Source organism: Salmo trutta, chromosome 19, assembly GCF_901001165.1.
Source record: "Salmo trutta chromosome 19, fSalTru1.1, whole genome shotgun sequence".
Lineage (NCBI taxonomy): Eukaryota > Metazoa > Chordata > Actinopteri > Salmoniformes > Salmonidae > Salmo > Salmo trutta.
The window spans coordinates 12,553,889-12,563,888 of record NC_042975.1 but is presented as its reverse complement, the minus strand read 5'-3'; the positions used below and the strand labels follow the sequence as shown (position 1 = coordinate 12,563,888).

Sequence of the window (10,000 nt, the reverse complement as noted above, 5' to 3'; positions counted from 1 at the left end):
TCGGTGATCAGGCCTACCACTGTAGTGTTGTCGGTGATCAGGCCTACCACTGTCGTGTTGTCGGTGATCAGGTCTACCACTGTCGTGTTGTCGGTGATCAGGTCTACCACTGTCGTGTTGTCGGCAAACTTAATGACGGTATCAGAGTTGTGTGTGGCCATGCAGTAGTGGGTGAACAGGGAGTACTGGAGGTGACTAAGGACACACTCCTGAGGTGCCCCTGTTTTGAGGGTCAGCGTGACAGATGTGTTGTTGCCTACCCTCACCGCCAATTGGCCGTTTGGTTCTAGAGAAGTTTCCTACCTAAAGGTTCTGAGTTCAGTGCAGTCATTTACGTCAGCAATCCATACATTCTACTGTTACATTTCAAAGAAAGTGAAAGGTGTATTTGTGCATCCATGCCTTTGCTTTCTCCATGAACAAGACCAATCATGGGCTGGCATTCAACTAAACAGTAGTAAGGCTGTCTGCGGACAACCTTCCTCCCCCAAGGCCCCACTTCAATTAACGGGAGGTGGTGCTTTATAATGTGAATGGGGATTGATTGAACAGACTCCAGCGTGTCTACATACGGCTCAGTTGATGCTGAGGCAACTTGAAGCATAATTGACTTTAGGGCCGTAGAGGGTATCTGTGAACCCCCTAGCCAACCCTTAGTGCAGGATGGAAGGGGGTTTGCTTCTCTCAGAAGAATGCCATGTCAATGACTTCAGAACCAGAGAGGGTATCTGTGAACCCCTAGCCAACCCTTAGTGCAGGATGGAAGGGGGTTTGCTTCTCTCAGAAGAATGCCATGTCAATGACTTCAGAGCCAGAGAGGGTATCTGTAAAAACCAAAACTTTCCACCCTAATTGATTTGATTTGATTTAAGTGCAGCACGGAGGGGGGTTTGCTTCCTTCCGAGAAAAGTCAAGTCCCTGTCCTCTCCACAGAGGCTCAGGTAGAATGACTTTGTCGGTGTCTGGTCTGTCACAGTTTTGTATAAACATTACAGAGCTGCAGATTGGCTATCTGACATCATTCCCTCAGGGGGCACTGCTATAGTGTATTTCTACTCTAAGATGCATAGATTTTTAAAAGAAAGGCTCTGCGATAAGCCAGCGAAGCCTTGTGCCTTGTGGGGAAGGAAGGGTTGTAAATTCAGCGGAGAGCATCAGAAAAATCTGCACAACAGAGCAGATTAATGGCCACCTCTCCTGACAAACATATTTTTAGAAACGAGAGAAGGAAAGAAGGTGCCGCCCACTAATCAGTGTATGATGCGTCTGAATGGCCAGGAGAGTCCTGTGCCCCATATATCACACAGACAGACAGAGGAGAATAAGTTAGGCCCAAAGACAACAGTGTAACAGTGGGGGTGGGGCCTCTGCAAATCTGCAGTCTTTAAAACTTCAACAGATCCATTGTGAGATGTAAAAGTACCTCCGAAGAGACAGTCTAGTATGTTGGGGAGCTATGGGATAGTTTGACTGAGCCACCGAGGGAAGCCGAAGCACCTGAGATGAGATCAAACACATGTAACATCACATCTACTCTCTCTCACCTGCAGCTTGTCATACGACTCCACAGGTCTTCCCATGGGTGACTGTAGGCAAGAGTGGACTAGTTCAACATGTTGGACAAAGGTCTGAGAATGCCCCTATCCTGCTAAAGATTACAAAGAAACAAAGCCATGTGGGCAGAATAATCACAAGCATGTCTTCTTGTCAATGTTTCAAATTACCCGCAGAGAAGCAGACTATGACGGAACCACAGAAGTGATTGCCACACATTCTGAGGACTTACATCTCTTTGGAATGACTAAGATGTGTTTATAAGGGGCTGCCAGTCAGATCTAAGAAACTCTCTCTGTGGTGCTGTGCAGTGCTTCCTCTCTCTCTCTCTCTCTCTCTCTCTCTCTCTCTCTCTCTCTGTGAGCTGAGTGGAGCTCTGTCTGATGCTGGGTAAATACCTCCTGTCTCAGCGGAGTCTGCTGAAGTGAGAGGCTCTGGTAGCTGTCACAAGAACTTACCCAAGGAGAGGGACATTAATTGCCCCGTTTTTTTCTGCAGGAGAAATAGCTGGTTATTTTCCTTATATTGTGGGAACGTATGGGGGAGAAAAGTTTTTTCATTCACAGAGCCAGTCAGAATATTCATGAATGAACGGGTTGGTTTAGCTGTAGCAGCTTATAGCAGGAGTGAGGGCAGTTCCTACAGGGAATCGATAGTGAACACAGAGTCCTTACTAGTAGAAATTCTGCTTCTTATGCTTCACTGATGGATTCTCCTTCTTGTTCCCACAGCCCACTACATCAAAGTAGGAGGGTCATGAAACCTGAGCAGTATAGGCTCGGATGAGAGGGGTTATTCTGTCCTCTAAGCAAACACATGCTGTAAGTTCACGATAACCACCTTTCACTCTTGAACACACACGCACACACTCACACGCACACACACGAACGAACGCACACACACACACCCTCCCCAAAACTGAATAGCAATCAATATCTCAAGCCCTAAATGTCTGTGATTACTGAACAGTGTCAGGGTTATACAATGAACCTGTTAACTCAGTAAAACACATCTCCATCCCAATTAGACTGAAATAGTCTGGGCTCATCTGAGATGTGGTAATGGCATTTCGCTTCAGGGTCATTCACTAACGATCAACAAGTTGGAGAAAAACAAATTCTGCCCCTGACTCTCACACCATGCATGCCACATTTCTACAGTTGGGTATGGGATGATTGCTTATTGTAATTTATTGAGGCCAAAATGGCAGAAGGCCATTGCAGAAACGTACTTATACATATTCAAAGACACTTGAGTTCTAACGCTTCGAACACACCGACTGCGTCATTGCATCACTGCTGCATAACATTTTGCGCAGCTTGGTAACTATACTGATGCAGGTATCTTTTGCAGATGGTCGCATGTGGTTGGACACATAGAGGAGAGAATCATTTTCGCAGTATCCTCAAAACCCTGTCTTTTTGACACAACTGCTGACAGCTACAGGGACATAAACACGAAAAATGCTGCTTGGAGACAAGTGTCCACGATAGTAGGATTGCCAGGTCAGTTTATTAGTGAGCTTGTGCTAGATGTTGCTAGTTAACGTTAGCTAGCTAGCTAGCCTAGCTTGCTAACCTAGCCAATGAGGTGTGTGTGTGTGAAAGAAATAGTCATATAAATTATGCTAGTTACTACCCCTGATAACTTTCCCAAATAATCATGTTTGAAAGAGTGTTAGTGTGTATGTCAGATAAACAATAATAGAAATGGTAAATACTACTGTACCCCTGATAATTTGGTCAGATAACTGTGTGTGTGTGTGTGTGTGTGTGTGTGTGTGTGTGTGTGTGTGTGTGTGTGTACAGTAGGTGACATGTCCATGATAGCTATCTAATAACTATAGTTATGCTAGGTAATGGTTTGGCTTATCATGTTCATGTCTATGTAGAAGAAGACTGTAGGAGGAAGTGGAGAGGACTCAGGGACAGGTATCAGAGAGAGAGAAGGGCAGAGAAAGAGAAGAAGAGGTCTGGGTCAGCAGCTTCAGGCCAGCAGCCTTGGTGCTTCTGCCACATTCCTTCTTTTCTGGATCCATTTATTGTGCCTATGGCAACAAGTGGCAATATTACAGCCAGACCCTCTACTACGTCATCCACAAGTGTTGTCACCACCGGTGCATCAAGACCCTCAACGTCATCTACAAGTGCGACCATCGCCTCCACCAGTGCAGCGAGACCCTCTACAACATCTACATCATCCACAAGTATGACCACCACCGGTGCAGCCATGGAAGACGATGAAATGAAGGAAGCACCTCTGGATCTAGGACCACCTGAGATTATAAACCTCACGGAAGTGACCACTGAGGACCTCGTTGAACAGGATGTGGCCGTGGAGACAAACGAGGAGAGAAACACAGAGAGAAACGAAGAGGAACAACGTCACACCAGGCGTCATGGGAGGTACCAGCCCCCAGAGCCACTCAACTCATTTCAGCAGAGGCTCCTCCATGCCGTCGAGAGGGATGCAGCCCAACTTGATGCTCACAGGAAGGAGGATGAAGAGACCCTCTTTGCCATGAGCCTGGTGCCAGCACTGAAGAGGCTGCCTCAGCAAAGAAAAGCAGCAGTCAAGGTTAAAATGTATCAGCTGCTTTTCGAAGCCGAGTTCAATGGTACGTTTTTTTTACATTTACATTTTTTACATTTTTAGTCATTTAGCAGATGCTCTTATCCAGAGCGACTTACAGTAGTGAATGCATACATTTCATACAATTTCATACATATCATATATATATATATTTTTTTTTCTGTGCTGGCCCCCCGTGTGTCATAAGTGTTGCAACAGTGAAGTAAAGTAGGTCATTTTTACAGTATAGTCATGTAGGCTAATTGGTATTTCAGATCAAAGTATTAATATGAGGGAAATGTATAGCTGTTGTTTCTGGGTTAGAAAACATCCTAAAACAACACTTTGCTGTCTAAATATTTGCCTGTCACATTCATCTTTTGATCTGAAATACAAATTCCATGAGTAAACAGCAAGTATTACCAACTTTACCACAATGTTCCTATATTTATGCCTCTAACTACACAAGCAGTATTTAGTTAACATAAATCTCACCTTTTATGGTGTCATATCATGTTAAGCGTGTATATGTTGTTTTTCTCTTCCCTTTCAGAAATGGAGTCAATTTAGCCGATCAGCTCACAGGAAGGACAGGAAGAGGAGAGGAGTTGTCTGGTTGTTGTTTTGACCTCCCTTATTGTACCTTTCTTTTCACACACGTCAGTTCCATTTAAATTCAGTCAATTCATAAAGTAATATGTTTATCAAGTCTTAGGATAGCATTCATTATTAGTGTTACATACATTTCTGAATTGACAGAATTGAAACTCATACACCGGAGAATTCAGATGCTTTTGTTGGTCTCTTACAAGACTTAAGGTCAATATATTTCTTTCATTTAAAACCACTTGAAAACCAGGGTGTTGAAACTGTTTGTGAAGTTATGTTCCATCGACTGGTCCCTGGATGTTTTGTTTGTTTAGCTGTGTTATGCCTACACATTATTTTTTTTCAGAGACAGAGACACACACACACCTCTTCTCCACTCCTCTCTGTCCCTCAGATCTCCAGAGCCCTGCCCTCGCTCTCTTTATGGCCATGTCTGCAGTTCCCCTACTACGTCTAGGCTTTATGAGTAGTCCCTGTATCTGTCTGCAGTTCCCCTACTACGTCTAGGCTTTATGAGTAGTCCCTGTATCTGTCTGCAGTTCCCCTACTACGTCTAGGCTTTATGAGTAGAGTCCCTGTATCTGTCTGCAGTTCCCCTACTACGTCTAGGCTTTATGAGTAGTCCCTGTATCGGTCTGCAGTTCCCCTACTACGTCTAGGCTTTATGAGTAGTCCCTGTATCTGTCTGCAGTTCCCCTACTACGTCTAGGCTTTATGAGTAGTCCCTGTATCTGTCTGAAGTTCCCCTACTACGTCTAGGCTTTATGAGTAGAGTCCCTGTATCTGTCTGCAGTTCCCCTACTACGTCTAGGCTTTATGAGTAGTCCCTGTATCTGTCTGCAGTTCCCCTACTACGTCTAGGCTTTATGAGTAGAGTCCCTGTATCTGTCTGCAGTTCCCCTATTACGTCTAGGCTTTATGAGTAGTCCCTGTATCTGTCTGCAGTTCCCCTACTACGTCTAGGCTTTATGAGTAGTCCCTGTATCTGTCTGCAGTTCCCCTACTACGTCTAGGCTTTATGAGTAGTCCCTGTATCTGTCTGCAGTTCCCCTACTACGTCTAGGCTTTATGTGTAGTCCCTGTATCTGTCTGCAGTTCCCCTACTACGTCTAGGCTTTATGAGTAGTCCCTGTATCGGTCTGCAGTTCCCTTACTACGTCTAGGCTTTATGAGTAGTCCCTGTATCTGTCTGAAGTTTGCCTACTACGTCTAGGCTTTATGAGTAGTCTCTGTATCTGTCTGCAGTTCCCCTACTACGTCTAGGCTTTATGAGTAGTCCCTGTATCTGTCTGCAGTTCCCCTACTACGTCTAGGCTTTATGTGTAGTCCCTGTATCTGTCTGCAGTTCCCCTACTACGTCTAGGCTTTATGAGTAGTCCCTGTATCTGTCTGAAGTTCCCCTACTACGTCTAGGCTTTATGAGTAGTCCCTGTATCTGTCTGCAGTTCCTCTACTACGTCTAGGCTTTATGAGTAGTCCCTGTATCGGTCTGCAGTTCCCCTACTACGTCTAGGCTTTATGAGTAGTCCCTGTATCTGTCTGCAGTTCCCCTACTACGTCTAGGCTTTATGAGTAGTCCCTTTATCTGTCTGCAGTTCCCCTACTACGTCTAGGCTTTATGTGTAGTCCCTTTATCTGTCTGCAGTTCCCCTACTACGTCTAGGCTTTATGAGTAGTCCCTGTATCTGTCTGCAGTTCCCCTACTACGTCTAGGCTTTATGAGTAGTCCCTGTATCTGTCTGCAGTTCCACTACTACGTCTAGGCTTTATGAGTAGTCCCTGTATCGGTCTGCAGTTCCTCTACTACGTCTAGGCTTTATGAGTAGTCCCTGTATCTGTCTGCAGTTCCCCTACTACGTCTAGGCTTTATGAGTAGTCCCTGTATCTGTCTGCAGTTCCCCTACTACGTCTAGGCTTTATGAGTAGACCCTGTATTTGTCTGCAGTGCCCCTACTACGTCTAGGCTTTATGAGTAGTCCCTGTATCTGTCTGCAGTTCCCCTACTACGTCTAGGCTTTATGAGTAGTCCCTGTATCTGTCTGCAGTTCCCCTACTACGTCTAGGCTTTATGAGTAGTCCCTGTATCTGTCTGCAGTTCCCCTACTACGTCTAGGCTTTATTAGTAGAGTCCCTGTATCTGTCTGCAGTTCCCCTACTACGTCTAGGCTTTATGAGTAGTCCCTTTATCTGTCTGCAGTTCCCCTACTACGTCTAGGCTTCATGAGTAGTCCCTGTATCTGTCTGCAGTTCCCCTACTACGTCTAGGCTTTATGAGTAGACCCTGTATCTGTCTGCAGTTCCCCTACTACGTCTAGGCTTTATGAGTAGTCCCTGTATCTGTCTGCAGTTCCCCTACTACGTCTAGGCTTTATGAGTAGACCCTGTATCTGTCTGCAGTTCCCCTACTACGTCTAGGCTTTATGAGTAGTCCCTGTATCTGTTGCAGTTCCCCTACTACGTCTAGGCTTTATGAGTAGTCCCTGTATCGGTCTGCAGTTCCCCTACTACGTCTAGGCTTTATGAGTAGTCCCTGTATCTGTCTGCAGTTCCCCTACTACGTCTAGGCTTTATGAGTAGTCCCTGTATCTGTCTGCAGTTCCCCTACTACGTCTAGGCTTTATGAGTAGTCCCTGTATCTGTCTGCAGTTCCACTACTACGTCTAGGCTTTATGAGTAGTCCCTGTATCTGTCTGCAGTTCCCCTACTACGTCTAGGCTTTATGTGTAGTCCCTTTATCTGTCTGCAGTTCCCCTACTACGTCTAGGCTTTATGTGTAGTCCCTTTATCTGTCTGCAGTTCCCCTACTACGTCTAGGCTTTATGAGTAGTCCCTGTATCGGTCTGCAGTTCCCCTACTACATCTAGGCTTTATGAGTAGTCCCTGTATCTGTCTGCAGTTCCCCTACTACGTCTAGGCTTTATGTGTAGTCCCTTTATCTGTCTGCAGTTCCCCTACTACGTCTAGGCTTTATGAGTAGTCCCTGTATCTGTCTGCAGTTCCCCTACTACGTCTAGGCTTTATGTGTAGTCCCTGTATCTGTCTGCAGTTCCCCTACTACGTCTAGGCTTTATGAGTAGTCCCTGTATCTGTCTGCAGTTCCCTTACTACGTCTAGGCTTTATGAGTAGTCCCTGTATCTGTCTGCAGTTCCCCTACTACATCTAGGCTTTATGAGTAGTCCCTGTATCTGTCTGCAGTTCCCCTACTACGTCTAGGCTTTATGAGTAGTCCCTGTATCTGTCTGCAGTTCCCCTACTACGTCTAGGCTTTATGAGTAGTCCCTGTATCTGTCTGCAGTTCCCCTACTACGTCTAGGCTTTATGAGTAGTCCCTGTATCTGTCTGCAGTTCCCCTACTACGTCTAGGCTTTATGAGTAGTCCCGTATCTGTCTGCAGTTCCCCTACTACGTCTAGGCTTTATGAGTAGTCCCTGTATCTGTCTGCAGTTCCCCTACTACGTCTAGGCTTTATGAGTAGTCCCTGTATCTGTCTGCAGTTCCCCTACTACGTCTAGGCTTTATGAGTAGTCCCTTTATCTGTCTGCAGTTCCCCTACTACGTCTAGGCTTCATGAGTAGTCCCTTTATCTGTCTGCAGTTCCCCTACTACGTCTAGGCTTTATGTGTAGTCCCTGCATCTGTCTGCAGTTCCCCTACTACGTCTAGGCTTTATGAGTAGTCCCTGTATCTGTCTGAAGTTCCCCTACTACGTCTAGGCTTTATGAGTAGTCCCTGTATCGGTCTGCAGTTCCTCTACTACGTCTAGGCTTTATGAGTAGTCCCTGTATCTGTCTGCAGTTCCCCTACTACGTCTAGGCTTTATCAGTAGTCCCTGTATCTGTCTGCAGTTCCCCTACTACGTCTAGGCTTTATGAGTAGTCCCTGTATCTGTCTGCAGTTCCCCTACTACGTCTAGGCTTTATGAGTAGTCCCTGTATCTGTCTGCAGTTCCCCTACTACGTCTAGGCTTTATGAGTAGTCCCTGTATCGGTCTGCAGTTCCCCTACTACGTCTAGGCTTTATGAGTAGTCCCTGTATCTGTCTGCAGTTCCCCTACTACGTCTAGGCTTTATGAGTAGAGTCCCTGTATCTGTCTGCAGTTCCCCTACTACGTCTAGGCTTTATGAGTAGTCCCTTTATCTGTCTGCAGTTCCCCTACTACGTCTAGGCTTTATGAGTAGTCCCTGTATCTGTCTGCAGTTCCACTACTACGTCTAGGCTTTATGAGTAGTCCCTGTATCTGTCTGCAGTTCCCCTACTACGTCTAGGCTTTATGAGTAGTCCCTGTATCTGTCTGCAGTTCCCCTACTACGTCTAGGCTTTATGAGTAGAGTCCCTGTATCGGTCTGCAGTTGTGCCAAAATAACATGCTCTTGTTGTTCTCTTACAGATTACAGGTTACACATTCATTTTTTATTTATTTTTTTACATTTTTTACTTATTAAATGATGTTTTCATAGTCAGTTGTTTCAGTTGTTTATTAATATCTCATTTAGACTTAATCTGCTTATTTCTTCCCTACACCTTTGCAGATCTAAGACAAGATGAAAGTAAAAACGTATTCGCTTCCTAATTTGTTTTTTTCCCACCTGTATTTTGCCTGGCCAGTGAACATGGTGGTAAACTGTACTATTTGTATGGACCCCAGGTTACCCTTTCCCTTAGTTATCATACTAACTGTATGTTGTATAACATTAATTAGTACCATGCCAGGTGTGTATAATACTGACGTTAATGGAAGAGGGAAGGGGTTAAGGTGTGGTCTTTACTCCCAAATTTCACTTAAATATAGCTTCCAAATGAAGAGAGACAATGATACATAAAGTAATCTGGGAAAAAATGCAACTATATGGGCAACGGTGGATGGTTCTTAAAATAACCTTTGTGTTATTGGGCTCTTAAAAGAGCCGTTTCACTCCACGGCATACTGCCATGGGACTTCACCTGCTGGCGATGAGAAGTAGGTGGTCAACTTCTCCCTCACCTGGAGTGCCTGTCTGGGGGCGTTGTTGGCACCTGCCCTGGTGACATCAGGTAGGTGACCATTTGGCATGCCCATCTCCATCCGGAGCGGCTCCTGGAATGACCGCCGCAGGTAGTTGTGGAGAACACATGTGGCCTTCACGCAGGCATCGACATTTGAGGGGCTGAGACCAAGCACTCTCCAATACATTCTCCACCGGGCTGCCAGAATCCCAAAGGCGCATTCAACAACTAACCTTGGCCTGGACAATCGTTTGTTAAAGATCCTTACAGGCTTTGGCAATGG

At 45.5% G+C, this 10,000-nt stretch overlaps 1 long non-coding RNA gene and 1 pseudogene across 1 annotated transcript; one reads left to right on the top strand and one right to left on the bottom strand.

Moving 5' to 3' along the window:
• Window positions 1-10,000, bottom strand: part of LOC115153999 (serine/threonine-protein kinase 32A-like) — a 94,442-nt pseudogene that overhangs the window by 61,313 nt on the left and 23,129 nt on the right.
• LOC115154000 (uncharacterized) lies at window positions 4,068-4,829 on the top strand. Its single transcript, XR_003867804.1, has 2 exons — window positions 4,068-4,171; window positions 4,679-4,829. It is a non-coding gene; the product is annotated as an uncharacterized LOC115154000 (long non-coding RNA).